General features: G+C 33.0%; 1 protein-coding gene across 1 annotated transcript in view; it reads left to right on the forward strand.

Annotated features, from left to right (window-relative positions):
* The window catches only part of DOCK2 (dedicator of cytokinesis 2), a 449,319-nt gene that overhangs the window by 170,583 nt on the left and 264,769 nt on the right, over nucleotides 1-13,967 (forward strand). The window lies entirely within an intron of this gene.

Here is a 13,967-nt window from a genome sequence, read left to right on the forward strand (position 1 = left end):
GCTAGGTCTGTTCTTTTTATTAACAGGTGAATGGCCACTGAAAAGAGAATTCTGACACAAGTCTATTCTCTTTTAAAAACAAAATTAATAATTTTCTTTATCATAGTTGACAATTCAATAAAGTTCAATTACACGAGTATTTATTAAGCACCAGATGTTTATATGCAAGCTCTGTGCTAAGTACTGAGGATACAAAGAGAAAAACCCAAATAGTATAGTTGGTTTTTTTTTTATTTATGACTTCAAGTTCCACACTCTCTAATGTTCCAGATAATTGTCCCCTTGAGATGTTGTCCAAGATTTCTTGATTTCAGCCAAGGATTACACCTCCTTAAGTAACTTGCTTCTGTTTTGTTCAGAATGGATCCTGGCAGGGAAGCCCATACAGATAAGTATTTTTCCCATAACCCTTTGGCTACTGTAAAAGTCTTTTGTTTCTTAGCTGGACAGGTGGGTCATTCTGGGTCAGTTACCACTTGGATTTTCTCCCTATTTTAATTCTGGAGATATATTAAAAAAAAACTCTGAACACCAAAGCTTTGCCAAATAAATACTAAAAATCAGTAATACTTTCTTTTAAACACACTGAGCATGAGTCTTAACTTTTCTCATATATATTCACTGCCACCTTGAGCTAGTAGAAATGCTTCCAATTCACTTCCAGAATTAGTCTTTGATCCAAATGTCCAAGATAACCATAGGATTTAGCTAGCACTGTCTGCTTCATGTTCCTCATGTTAGATTGATTATGGCCTAAGGCATTATATGGCTCCAATTTCTGTTATGCTCAATAGTAATATATCCTTTTAAGCTTAAGCCTCCAAAGGTCATGCTCCCTTTTCTTAGTCTGTGTCATTGCTAGTAGCAAGCAGAGGCTCTAATTACCAGTCATGCATTGACAGTTGTTACAGAGAGGTTTGTGTTGCTACTTTCCATACTCTCATTCCTATTTTCTTTTATGAACAGTCTTGCATATCACAGATTACCTTCATTTATTGTCTAGTCTTCATCATAAATTATGACACACGGGCTTATGGGAGAGGGTGTCTCTAGCTACATTTTTATTTCTCTGTCTAATATTGCACCTTGAAGTCACAGCTGGGGATATTCCTGCTCATCTCTGGCTGAAATTTGCTTCTCTATATATGGGGTCGCCAAGATTTGGCCAATACTCTTGTGCTCAGAGATGCCATTCAAGAATAAAACATATAGACACTTCCTCCTTTCTCTAGCTAGACGTTCTCTTCTTCTAAGAGCCTTTGTTGTCACCATCAAATCTCTTTTTTGATGTGTCTTTCTACTATCAAATCAATTCATGCTTTCTCATCTAGTCCCTTTGTCCAAGCATAATTGGATTCTGAGATCCTAGGACTTCACTCCTATAGATTCAGCCCCTTTTGTCCCAACCATTATTAACTCTGAAGTTGAGCAACATTTTTCTATTATTGGCAAATCCATATTATATGTACAATCAATATTATTGTAAAAAGGACCTTAGATCATTAAGTCCAGTCTTCTTATTTTGCAGATATGGAAACTGAGGCCAAGAAAGATTGGTGATATGTAAGGCTGCATGGGTAATTAACAGCAGGGTTCTAGCTAGTTCCTCCAGACCCAGATCTTACATCTATCCATGAGAGAATCATATAATTTTAGTTAGTTGAGAGGGACCTTAAAGATGATCTCATTAATTTCTTACTCAGAACAGGCATTCCTTCTGCAGCATCTGTGACTATCCCCTCCCAAATCATTTACAAGATTGTTATGAGGATAAAATGAGATTGTAAATATAAAAGAACTTTGTAAAGATGAAGAGAGCTACACAGATGCGACGCACTATTATTGCCTGGTGAGCTACAGGATTTGGACTGCCCTTTAATTTCCATGAGTGTTTTCTGGAGTGCAGAAAGACTGTTGATTCTGCCAGTGGGAGGCAATGACCCTGAAGTCGCCTTTCACTGAGGAATGCAATAGCATCTTTGAAGAGTGAGATAGCAGGGGGCAGGAGTGCATGATGCGACCTTCTGCGGCTCCCTCTCTTTGAGTGGCATGTGATCCTGCCTTTGGAGCTCTTGTCTTTGGGAAGTGCAGTGAACCATGATTGACAAAGCTGCTTAGTATCAATGCCAAGTGCAAATGGAGCAGGGGGTGTAGAAGGGCAGGGTGGGGTGGGGGGAGGAATTGTTGGGAAAACACTGAGAAGACAATTTCAGAAAAGGGGGCTATGCACATAGCTGCCAGTGCCATCCCACCTCAGAAGCCGTGTCTAAATGCTGCAGCATTCGTGAGAGGAGTATGGAAAGGAGAGTTCATAAATAATAAAAGGAAGGAATCCGGACTAGATGTGAGGAGGGAATGAGAGATTACTTTTGCATTAGCATGTAAGAGGTGGGTTTGGCCTTGTGGCTGTGGGCAATGATGGAAGAGCTGAGGGATGGGAGGTCGGGAAGGAGCTGGGGATCAGCCAAGGTGTAGGAATAGATGAGCCTCTCCTGCTGCAGGAGAGACAGTCCTAGGTGTGTTAATCTTGGAGATGTTGAGAATCCCTAAGTGCATTCTGTGAGCCCAATGGAGATGTGTGGTACTTTGCTTGCTTCTTTCTTCCCTCTGCATTCTGAATCAAGAATCAAGATTTAATATTTCTTCCAAAGGATTATTGCAAAATAAAGCTAACCTGCAGTGGAGCGCTGGAGTGACTTAATAATGGGCCTGCATGTGGGTTTATGTAGATAACATGATGCATGCACAACCTAAGCCTTTGTCGGCATGAATGGCAAGGAGTATGAGGGTGGGTTGGAGAGGGTTGGATAAGATCCTTGAATACCAGCCAGAAAATTCTGAAGAACACCTGAGAAAGCTGGAGTATAAAGAGACTTGATTTGCATTTTAAGTAGATTAAGGGCATTTAAAAGGCAACATCAAGTAGTGGATGTGCTTAGAATCGGGAAGATTTGGGTACAAATCCATAATCTGACACATAATGACTGGGTCACCCTTGCAAATTGCTTAATCTCTCAGAGTCTCAGGTAACTTCTTAAAATTATAGGAAATGCAGATCTCACTTTAGAGGTACGGCTTGTATTTAGGTCAAGACTGCATCATACTGAAAGAATATTGAACTAAAAAAAGGAGAGCTGTTGTCAAACTTGTAGTGTCACCTTAGACAAATTCTTTCCTATGCTCCTCAGTTTCTTCACTTGTAAAATAAGAAAGTTGGACTGGTTCCTCCTAAAGTTGCTTCTTGCTCTAAAGTCCTTGAATCTATGATTATCATTCCCAGGAGAAAGATTTTCTGAGGCTTACTTTGCTCTTTGATGTTTCCTTCTGTTCCCCCAAGACTTAAGGACACAGTGAATCGGAAGTCCTTCCTCACTCTTCCCTATGCTTAAGGCTCTGATAAAGCGCTACTTAAGGATAATTGCTTGCATCAATTCCTTACCCTCCACTGGGGCAGGAATTAAGGAATGGCTTCTTATGACAATCTCAAACAATAATAAATTCTCTATAGAGCAGCTGCAAATGTTAAAGCTTCACTGGTGTTCAGTATGAAAACTGGCCATTGGCTTATACGTTTTTCTTTCAGTCATATCTACCCATGAAAGTTACAGAAAGTTAGTTAGAAGATGCCTTAGAGTCCATTTAATAAGTGATCAGAAGTTTCCTCTCTGATACCCTTGACAAGAAGTCATCCGGTTTCCTCTTAAAGATTTCCATTCAAGAGAAACTTGCTTCTTCCCAAGGCAGCCTACTCTACCATGGGACTGTGCTGGTTGTTAGGAATTTTTCCTTACATCTCAATGAAATCTGATTCTTGGCAACTTAGACCTTTTACTAGTTCTGCCCTCGGAGACCAAGCAGAAGAAGCCGAATTCCTCTTCTATGTTAAGTCAGCAGGTGCTTTATTTGTGCCAAAGCTGTGCTTTGTACTCTGGGAGTACAAAGGCAAAACAATAGTGCCCTCCAGGAGTTCTTAATCATCCACATGTAAGTGCTTCAGATATTTAAGAAGTTATCAGGTTCCCCCTAAATCTTCTATTCTTGAGGTAGATCCTTTAACCAATGCTCACATTGGATATATGTGTGTTCTATCTTGTCAGTGCTCTTCCTAATCATTCTCTCCTGAACTACATGTACTGTATCTGACTAGGGCAGAGTACAGTGGGGCCTTTACCTATTTCATACTGGATATATGGTCTTTTAATGTATCTTAAAGTTGCATCTGCTTTTTCTTTGGGGGTGGGGGAATTTTAATATGGCACTGCTGATTTTTATTGGGTTCTAAAAATCCCAAAATCTTTTTCTCAGGAATTGTTGACTAGCCACATCTCCCCACCCATATTTGTAATATAGATATAGATATAGATATAGATATAGATATAGATATAGATATAGATATAAATATATATTTGAACTTAGTGATTGATACTGGCAGAGAGTGACAAAACCCTCAAGATTTTTTTCCTTTTTTAACTAATAAATTTTATTTTGATACATTGTACAAAATCCCGTTTTATTGCTATTTGAGATCTTTACATTATCTCTGGGCTAAGCCAGGCAGTAGATAGAATTTTGGTTCTGTAGTCTGGAAAACTCATTTTTCTGAGTTCAAATCTAGCCTCAGGGACTTATTAGTCTTGCCCGAGTAAGTCACTTTCCCTGTTTGTCTCAGTTCCCTCATCTGTAAGCTGGAGAAGGAAATGGTAAACTATGTGAGTATCTTTTCTGGGAAAATATCGAATGGGGTCACAAAGAATGGACATGACTGAAAATGACTGAATAATATTATCCCTAGTTAGACAAAATAGCAGAAATGCAGACCTAATAGAATATGCAAGTTTACCCTTCATTGCTTTTTTTCTTCTTAGAACAAAATACAGGATTTTGCTTTATAAGTTAGTATTGAAACTGTTTAGGAGCACTGTTGTTTGATCATTCAGACTTTTTGTGACTTCATTTGGGATTTTCTCAGCAAAGGTCCTAGTGTGGTTTTTCATTTCCTTCAGCTCATTTTACAGATGAGGAAACTGAGGCAAACAGGGTTAAATGAGTTGCCCAAGGTCACACAGGATAAGCATCTGAGGCCAGATTTTAACTCAGAAAGAAGCGTCTTCCTGACTCTAGACCTGGCACTCAATCCCTTGTGCCACTTAGCTTCCCAGAAGCAGTATAATATAGTGAACAAAGAATTGAATATGCCAAGAAACTAGGTACAAGTCCTATTTCTATTACAAGGGTCTTTAGTCTCAGGATCACCTCATAATCTTAAAAGTTATTTAGGAGCCCAAAGAGCTTTTATTTAAATGGATTATATATCTGTCAATAATTTCTATTTTGGAAATTAAAATGTCATTTTCTAAAATATTGTCATTTCCATTGTCTAAAATAATGTCTTAATATTGTGAATGTGACTTTTCAGATGCCGTGAATGGGCTTTAGGGACTTCCAGGGGTCCAAGATCCACTTTGAAAATTGCTTCTATCATACAAGTAGATCCTTAGGCAAATCACTTAACTTCTTAGTGTCCCAGGCAATAGTCTAAAACTAGATAAATTACAAACAAGTTGCTTTCTGCATCTGTGGAGGGAAATTCTTCACCAAGAATACTGATGAAATTATTAGTAGGATGAGATATTGCTTTCATCTGAGTTTTGTTATTGGTTTAAGTTATTTTGAATTATGTTCTTGTAGTGATGTTGTTTATTGTTCTTTTTTATTTTATTTTCATTTTGCATCATTTCACACCAGTCTTCCCATATTCATTATCTCTCATGATACATTAACATTACTTTTCATTAATATACCACAATCTGTTTAGCCATTCCTTTGGGTATATGATTTGTTTCCAACTTTAAATAGTAGTGATATGAATATATTAGTACAGATAGGTCTTTTTTTTTTTTTTGTAATAATCATTTTGGGGAATAAACCCAACAGTAAGGTTTCTGGGTCTAGTGTTAAAGTTATTTCTAGCTTTATAATGTAATTCTAATCTCATTTCCCAAAATGATTGGATTAATTTACAACTCTGCCAGTAGTGAATTAGTTTGTATCTTTTCCTTCCTTGTATGACTTTTCCTTCAGTATGAAATTTGACTATATTTTACTATTTCTGCTAATTTGCTAAGGAGGAGGTAATTTATTAATTTACATTTTTTTATTTCTTTGGGTTTTTTTGCATTTCAGTTTTTTTGATAGTTTACAATTCTTTTAAAAACTGGTTTTTCACATACATTGACATTGGGAAACGACACTTAATCTTACAGATATGTATCAGATAAACTGATCAACTAACCAATATTTATTATATATCTATTTTGTATCAGGCATAGTGCCAAGTGCTGGGGATAGAAAAAAAAAAGTCCAAATATAGTTCTTACTCTAAAGGAAAAAACAACCTAGTTGGGGAGACAACATGCATTATATATTTAGGATACATAGGAAATAATTAAGATTATAAAGTAAAGAGAAGTTAGAGAGAGCTTCTTGTAGAAGGTGGGATATTAGATACGACTTAAAGGAAACCAAGAAATTCAGTAGTCAAAGCAGAACAGGTAAACCATTTCTATTGATGATTTTGTCAGACTTTTACCAAAGAGGTTTTCAGTCACTATTCTATACATTTTCTCCTTATTTTACTTCTGTTTATTTTATTTATGCAAAAGCTCTTTATTTGTGTATCATTATTGAAAGCTATTTTGACATTATGGGTGTTTAGCAAGTGAAATCTATTTAGTGCCAGATAATTTCGATAATTACTGATTTCTAACATAATTTCAGATCTGAAAATGGTAAAATTTCATTCCTGATTTTTTCTTTATTTTCTTAGGGGCAAGATTACAACTTCTTATCCCATTTAATCATAAAAAGCACAGACAGTTCAATTGCCTCATTCAAATGAACAGAAGTGTAAGCTAAGTACTAACATGTCCTTAATCATTTTGAAAAAAAAAATAAAGTGTTTGATCATTTGTTAAAAATAGATGATGCCATGGAAGACATATCTTATTGTGGGCTGAAAGAGTTAGACATAATTTTGTGTTATGTATTAAAACAGCAAGTCACTGATAAACTAGTCACAATGAAGAAAGAAAATTTCAGAAAGGATAACCAACTCCTTAGAGTAAGGTACCAATTGGAGAACTATAATTATGAGACAACTAAGTGATATGGTATATAGAACAGTAGATCAAGAGTCAGATAAACCTGGGTTCAAATATTAGCTCAAATGTTTACTATCTGACCTAGGACAAATCATTTAATTTCTTCCTGTCCCAGAATTCCTCTCTATGAAATGAAAGTAATAATAACAATTTAGGATTGTCCAGGGTTTGAGATAATTATATCGCTCCTTGGCTTTAAAAAAATGTAATTGTATTTATAAAGTTTTACAGACATTAATTGTTAATTCCCATATATTTAATGCAGTTATTTGTTATTTAAAATGGTATTTCTTCTATTTCTTCTTCCTGGTTTTTCTTAGGATTATATAGAAAGATATTTTGTGAATATATTTCATATCTTACTGCATTATTGAAGCAAGTACTTATTTTCATTGATGTTTGTTGATTTCTACAGTTTTCAAGGTGACATTTTATAATCAATAGAGATATTATGGCATCTTCTTTGCCATTAATTAATTTGCTTAATTTTTCTTATCTTATTGCTGTAGTCAGAATTTATAGTATTATATAAAATAATAATGGTAACATTGGACTTTCTTACTTCATTCCTGATGTTACTGGGAAAGATTCCAGTATTTTTCCATTACTCCCCAATAATGCTAGCTCTTAATTTTAGATAAATGTTTTTGATCATATTAAGGAAGTCCTTTCATTCCTATACTTCTCAGGATGTTTAATGAAAATGAAAGATGCATTTATTGAAGTTTTTTCCTGTGTCTATTGACATAATCATGTAGTTTTTGTTATTAATAAGATTTATTATTTTAATTATATTTCAAATCTGGAACCATTCATTTATTCTGGATATAAATCCAGCTTTGCCATAAGGAATACATTTTTGTATCTGTGCCCATTACATCTTTGCCATCATTTTATCTATTTTTAAAATCAATGTTCATTAGTGATATTCATTGATTATTCTTTTTCTCTACTTTATTAACTCCTACTCTGAGAGTCAGGTTTGTGTTTTATAGAAAAAGTTTAGTAGTGCTTTCTTTCTTGATTTGAAATGGTTTAGGTAGCATAGATATTGTTTTTTAAATGTTTGCTGGAATTCTTTTGAAAATTATTTGAAAGTTAAAGTTTTTCCCTTGAGATTTCATTTATGGCTTTGCCTAATTTTAGTTTTCTGAGATTAGATCATATACTTCTTACTTTATTAATTTTTTTGGCTGTTGATCTATTTCATGTAAATTTTGGTTTTTATATGATTTGGTCCATTATTTTAAAAATAACTTTGATTTCCATTTGTTTTTAGTATTCAAAATTTTATTAGGTGTTTTTTTTAAATGAAATTAATGAATAGTTCATTTAAAGAACCTGCTCTGTTTTGTTACTTAATAATTTTATTTTTTATTTAACTTCTTTTGCTTTCAATTTTTTTTAACAACTTCTATGTTCATTTTAATTAAAACCCACACTGTCTTTTGAAGTACATATATATTTTCTTACAAAAATTGCTTCAGTTATATATCATATATTTTGGTATTCTGTCTTCTTATGATCATACTTTAATGTAATTTGTCATTGTTTCTACAATTTGGTCTTTGATACAGTTACTTTTTAAAGACTGTTTTGGTCTTTATTTACATTTGAATGAATCTTTTGGTATTTCTCTGATTTGTAATTTTTACTACATGATAGTTTGTAAAGGATGTATTTAAGATTTCTACTTTTCTGCATTTATTTGTGAGTTCTTTGTACCATAATATGTGATCAATTTTTTGTTAATCCCATGGACAACTGAGAAATTTATATATTCCTTAAAATTCCCATTTGTAAATTTCCCTAGTTCTGTCAAATAGTTTTCTTAGCATTTCTGTCAAATTGTATAATTTTATCTTAAATTTTTTTTTCTATAGGAGTTGTCAAACTCTGACAGATAATATTAAAATAACTTAGAATTTCCTGTCTTATTCTCTAGGCTTTAAGAAAATGTTAGTTTTTCCTTCAAGATTTTAGTTGTTTTGCCATCAGTACACATGTTTAATATTATTATTTTTAATGGCTATGATGCTTTTAATAATAATATAATAGGATTCCCTGCTTGTTTTTCTTATTGTTACAATCGCATGAATGTAATTTCTGATCTTTACAAAACAATCAAAATGATATAGGTTTCATTTCAGTTCTTCACTTTGATACTGAGTCTATGTTTTAGGTGAGTTTCTTGCAAGCAACAAATTTCTGGGAGTAATTTTCAAATCTTTCTCCACTTTGCTTTATTTTTATTTATTTGCTTTTTAAAAATTTACTTATGGAGCTTATCTTACTTTGTAAAAATAAAATAATAATCCTTTCTCACATCCCAATACCTAACAAGAAGATAGATCTAGTCTATTTTTATAGTAATTAACATTAGGGAATGTCTTCTTTGACTGAATTTCAATACTTTCATTTATTTGATTAAACTTTATTTGAAATTCTAGAATCCAAGAAATATGATTTTACATCTTCCTACCTCTTCTGCTTTCCATTTAGTCCACCTTATACTTTGGTTTTGTTATCTTTCTTTTCAATGAATTCTTCCTTAAAATTCCTGGCCTTTTTTATTTTCTATGTCCCTTTCTATGTCCTTAAAAACTTAAATATCTATTAGCTCATTATAATAGGGAAATACTGAGTTATACCTTACTCATTATTTGAATGAAAATTTATATTATGTTTTAACTATTATTATGTTTCTTTTCTTTGTTTAATTTACAAGTTTGACCCCTTCCAAGTTTTAAATTGCTCACTTCTTTCTCTTCTATACTTCATATTACTCCCTCCCCCTAAAAGTTTTTTTTTTCCCTGACTTTTTTGAACCATGTTTTCTCATGTTTTCTCATCTTGGAGTATGTCCAGTTTTGTAGAATAGGCACTTTGGGGTACAGGACAATTTTCATTCATTTTTCCATATCATGTATGATAAACAAATTGATTTCTCTTTTTTGCTAGTAAGAATATCTCTTTGATACTGAATCTTTAAAATTTGGTAACTACATTTCTGTTTGAATTAAGTCTGGAGTGTTATTCTATGGGTATCCTATGAATTCTTTTGATTTCCATTTCTGTTTTCGTTGTAATTTTCTTATATATCTTGAGATATGACAACAACACTTTAAAAAAATCCCAATTTTCTAGAAGACTATTAATTCCCAAATTATTTATTTAAGCTCTCCCCTAAAACCTTGCTGCATTGATTTATAAAAATTCAAAGATTTCAAGTTTACCATTTAAAAATTTTTTGCTCTATTCCATCTTCTTCTACCTTTCTGAATTTCTTTCATCCTAAGTGACTCTGCTTTTTTGAATGTCCACTGCTTCACTGATAGCAGTTTTTTCTGTTATCAATTCTTATGTTCTTCATGAATTATTCCTTCAATAGTCTTTATTCCAGTCTTAGAGACTGTAGGACTTCAGGTATGTATCTTATTGTCATTCTAAACCTCTCTGGGAAGTCTCATGCTATCTCTCTTGTTTTCAAATAGTGGAGTTATCTTTTTTCCTTCTTTCTGGACATTTTTCTTCACTTACTTTTATCTTATATTACTACTTATTATATTATGGATTAAATCTTATCTATTTACTTATTTTGTCAATTTTCTTTTTAAAACAATTGAATACAATAGTCCCTCCTCAAGAAACATACATAGAACTTGCTCTACAATGAACATTTTCCCAAGCAATAGAAGGGAAGTGCCATTTGACTTTGATAGAGTGGTATTAATATTTGCCATTATATTTGACCAGTTTGGTTGCCTTCCCATATCAGCTGCATTCATATTAATATAATCATTATATAGATTTTTCTTTTGTTCTGCTTTCTTCATATCGCTTCACTGTATCATTTAATTCCTACATATATTCTCACAATTCCATGATTTGTTCTTATTCGTCTTTCCTTATTGTATAGTATAGTCTTTTATACAACACTTCTAGAATGCAATTTGTTTAAGCCATTCCCTTAATATAGGGGAACCTGTTTTGTTTCCAGAAACACATAGCACAATTCTTCTATGAACAATTTTGTATGCATGTTTATATTTCCTACAAAGTTTATCCTGTCACCATTTTCCTTTCCTGGGCTTTTTTTTTCCTTTTAAAAAATATCCTATTTTAGTTTTTTAAGTATTGAGGAGCAGCTTAGCTTGGTCAAGGCAACTTACATCATTATCTAGCCATAACCTCTTGTTCTGATTAGATTTTTATTTTGTTGCTCATCTTTGGAGGATTTATTCTTAAGTAGTGTTGTTTCTTGTTGCAGTATTGTGAACAAAGGCCATTTGAAAAATCATTGTGATTGAATTCTTTGACCAAAATTCCATCATTTAATGGATGGTTTTACTTACTCATGATCATTTTTTTTTTTTAATTTAGCTAAGGTAGTCCTCATTTACTAGAACTGTACTTTACAGCCCTAGAGGAATATTGTTATCTTCAGAATTGTAAAAGACTTAGATGAAGGCCTCCAATGAGTTAGACATATAAACTCTGTGAATGCTTTATGTTAGTAATTGAGCAAAAACTGAATAACATGAAAAGTTATGGGTAACTCATAATCTGTACAATTAGAAGTAGTGCCCACATCAATGAAATTTCTCTCTCCTAAAGTCACTATTTGTCAAAACTCTAAGTGAGTGAATTTTTTTCCCCTGCATATCGTCATCCACGAATGCAGTGGCATAGTATATTTGATAGGGCTGACTTTTTTAAACAATTAAAAATGCAAAATAGTTTTTACCATTCACCTTTGCAAAACATTGTGTTCTAAATTTTTCTCCTCTCCCCCCTCCTTATTCCCATGACTGTAAGCAATCTGATATAGGGTAAATATGTACAATTAATTCTTCTAAACATATTTCCAAATTCTTCATGCTGTACAAGAAAAATCAGATCAAATGGGAAAAACCACAAGAAAAAAACAAACGAATAACAACAAAAAGGTGAAAATACTATGTTTTGATCCACATTAAGTTTCCACAGTTCTCTCACTGGATGTGGATGGCATTTTCCATCACAAGTCTATTGGAATTGGATAGAGTTTACTTTTTTTTTTTTTTGAGAAATGTTTATTTCCATTGTTTACTAGTCTAATGTTTCTTTTTAAAAATAATAATAATAAGCCTATAATTTATTCAAAGGAAAGAAATTAAATAGAGTATGAAAGCAGAATAGTAGTTTGTATCCAGAAGTTAATCTTGTTTTTCTTTTTATTAAGTGAACTTTCTTCTTTTTTAATAATAGCTTTTTATTTTCAAAATATATGCAAAGTTTTCAACATTTGCCTTGTAAAACCTTGCGCTCTACTTTTTTCTCCCTTCCTTTACCCTCCCCATGCCATAGACAGCAAGTAATTCAATATGCATTAAACGTGCAATTCTTCTATACATATTTCCACATGTATTATGATGCACAAAAAAAATGAGGTCAAAAAAAGAAAAATGAGAAAGAAAAAAAAGTAAGCAAACAACAACAAAAAAAGTGAAAATACTATGTTGTGGTCTAAATTCAATTCCCACAGTCCTCTTTCTGGATTTCTCTCCCCTTCATAAGTCTATTGGAATCAACTTGAATCACCTCATTGTTGAAAAGAGTCAAGTCCATCAGAATTGATCATGCATGGCCTTCTTATTGCTGTGTATAATGTTCTCTTGGTTCGACTCACTTCACTTAGCATCAGTTCTTATAAATTTCTCCAGGTCTTTCTGAAATCATCCTGCTGATCATTTTTTATAGAACAATAATATTCCATTACATTCATATACCACAAATTATTCACCCATTCTCCAACTTATGGGCAGCCACTCAGTTTCCAGTTCTTTGTCACCATAAAAAGGACTGCAAAAAACATTTTTGCACATGTGGGTCCCTTTCCCTTTTTTATGATTTCTTTGGGATACACACCTAGTAAAGATACTATTGGATCAAAGGGTATGCACAATTTCAGAGCCCTTTGGGCTATGTTCTCCTAATTGTTCTCCAGAATGGTTGGATCAGTTCACAACTCCAGTGTATTCGTTTCCCAGTTTTCCTACATCCCCTTCAACATTTATCACTATCTTTTCCTGTCATCTTAGCCAATCTGAGAGATGTGCAGTAGTACCTCAGAGTTATCTTAATTTGAATTTTTCTGATCAATAATGATTTAGCACATTTTTTCATATGATCAAAAAAAGGCTTTGATTTCTTCATCTGAAAATTGCCCATTCATATACTTAGACCATTTGTCAGTTAGGGAATGGTTTGTATTCTTATAAGTTTGCATCAATTCTCTATATTTTAGAATTGAGGCTTTTATCAGAACCTTTGGATGTAAAGAATTTTTTTCTAGTTTCCTACTTCCCTTCTAATCTTGACTGCTTTGATTTTGGTTGTACAAAAACTTTTTAGTTTAATATTATCAAAATTATCCATTTTGTACTTTCATAAGGTTCTCTAGCTCTTTGGCCATAACTTCCTTCCTTCTTCACAACTCTGAGAGATAGGTAGTCTATCTCCTAATTTGCTCATAGTGCCACCTTAGGGCTTACTGTGAATGAAGAAATCCTGGGTTAAAATACTGCCATGAGTACCCATTGGCTATATGATCCATGGCACATAGTTAACTCTCTAAAACTATAGTTTTCATGAAAGGTATTGCCCTGTATTGATTCAGGTAGTTTGCTATAACAAGGACATCAAATGTAGTTCTTCTTCCTATTTTTTTTTTTACTCTATAATAAACTTGTGACCCTCTAAATCTGCCTCCCATTTGAATAATTCATCAAGTAACCAGTACCATTGATTTTTAATTGATGTCTT

This window comes from Antechinus flavipes, chromosome 2, assembly GCF_016432865.1.
Source record: "Antechinus flavipes isolate AdamAnt ecotype Samford, QLD, Australia chromosome 2, AdamAnt_v2, whole genome shotgun sequence".
In the NCBI taxonomy this organism is placed as follows: domain Eukaryota; kingdom Metazoa; phylum Chordata; class Mammalia; order Dasyuromorphia; family Dasyuridae; genus Antechinus; species Antechinus flavipes.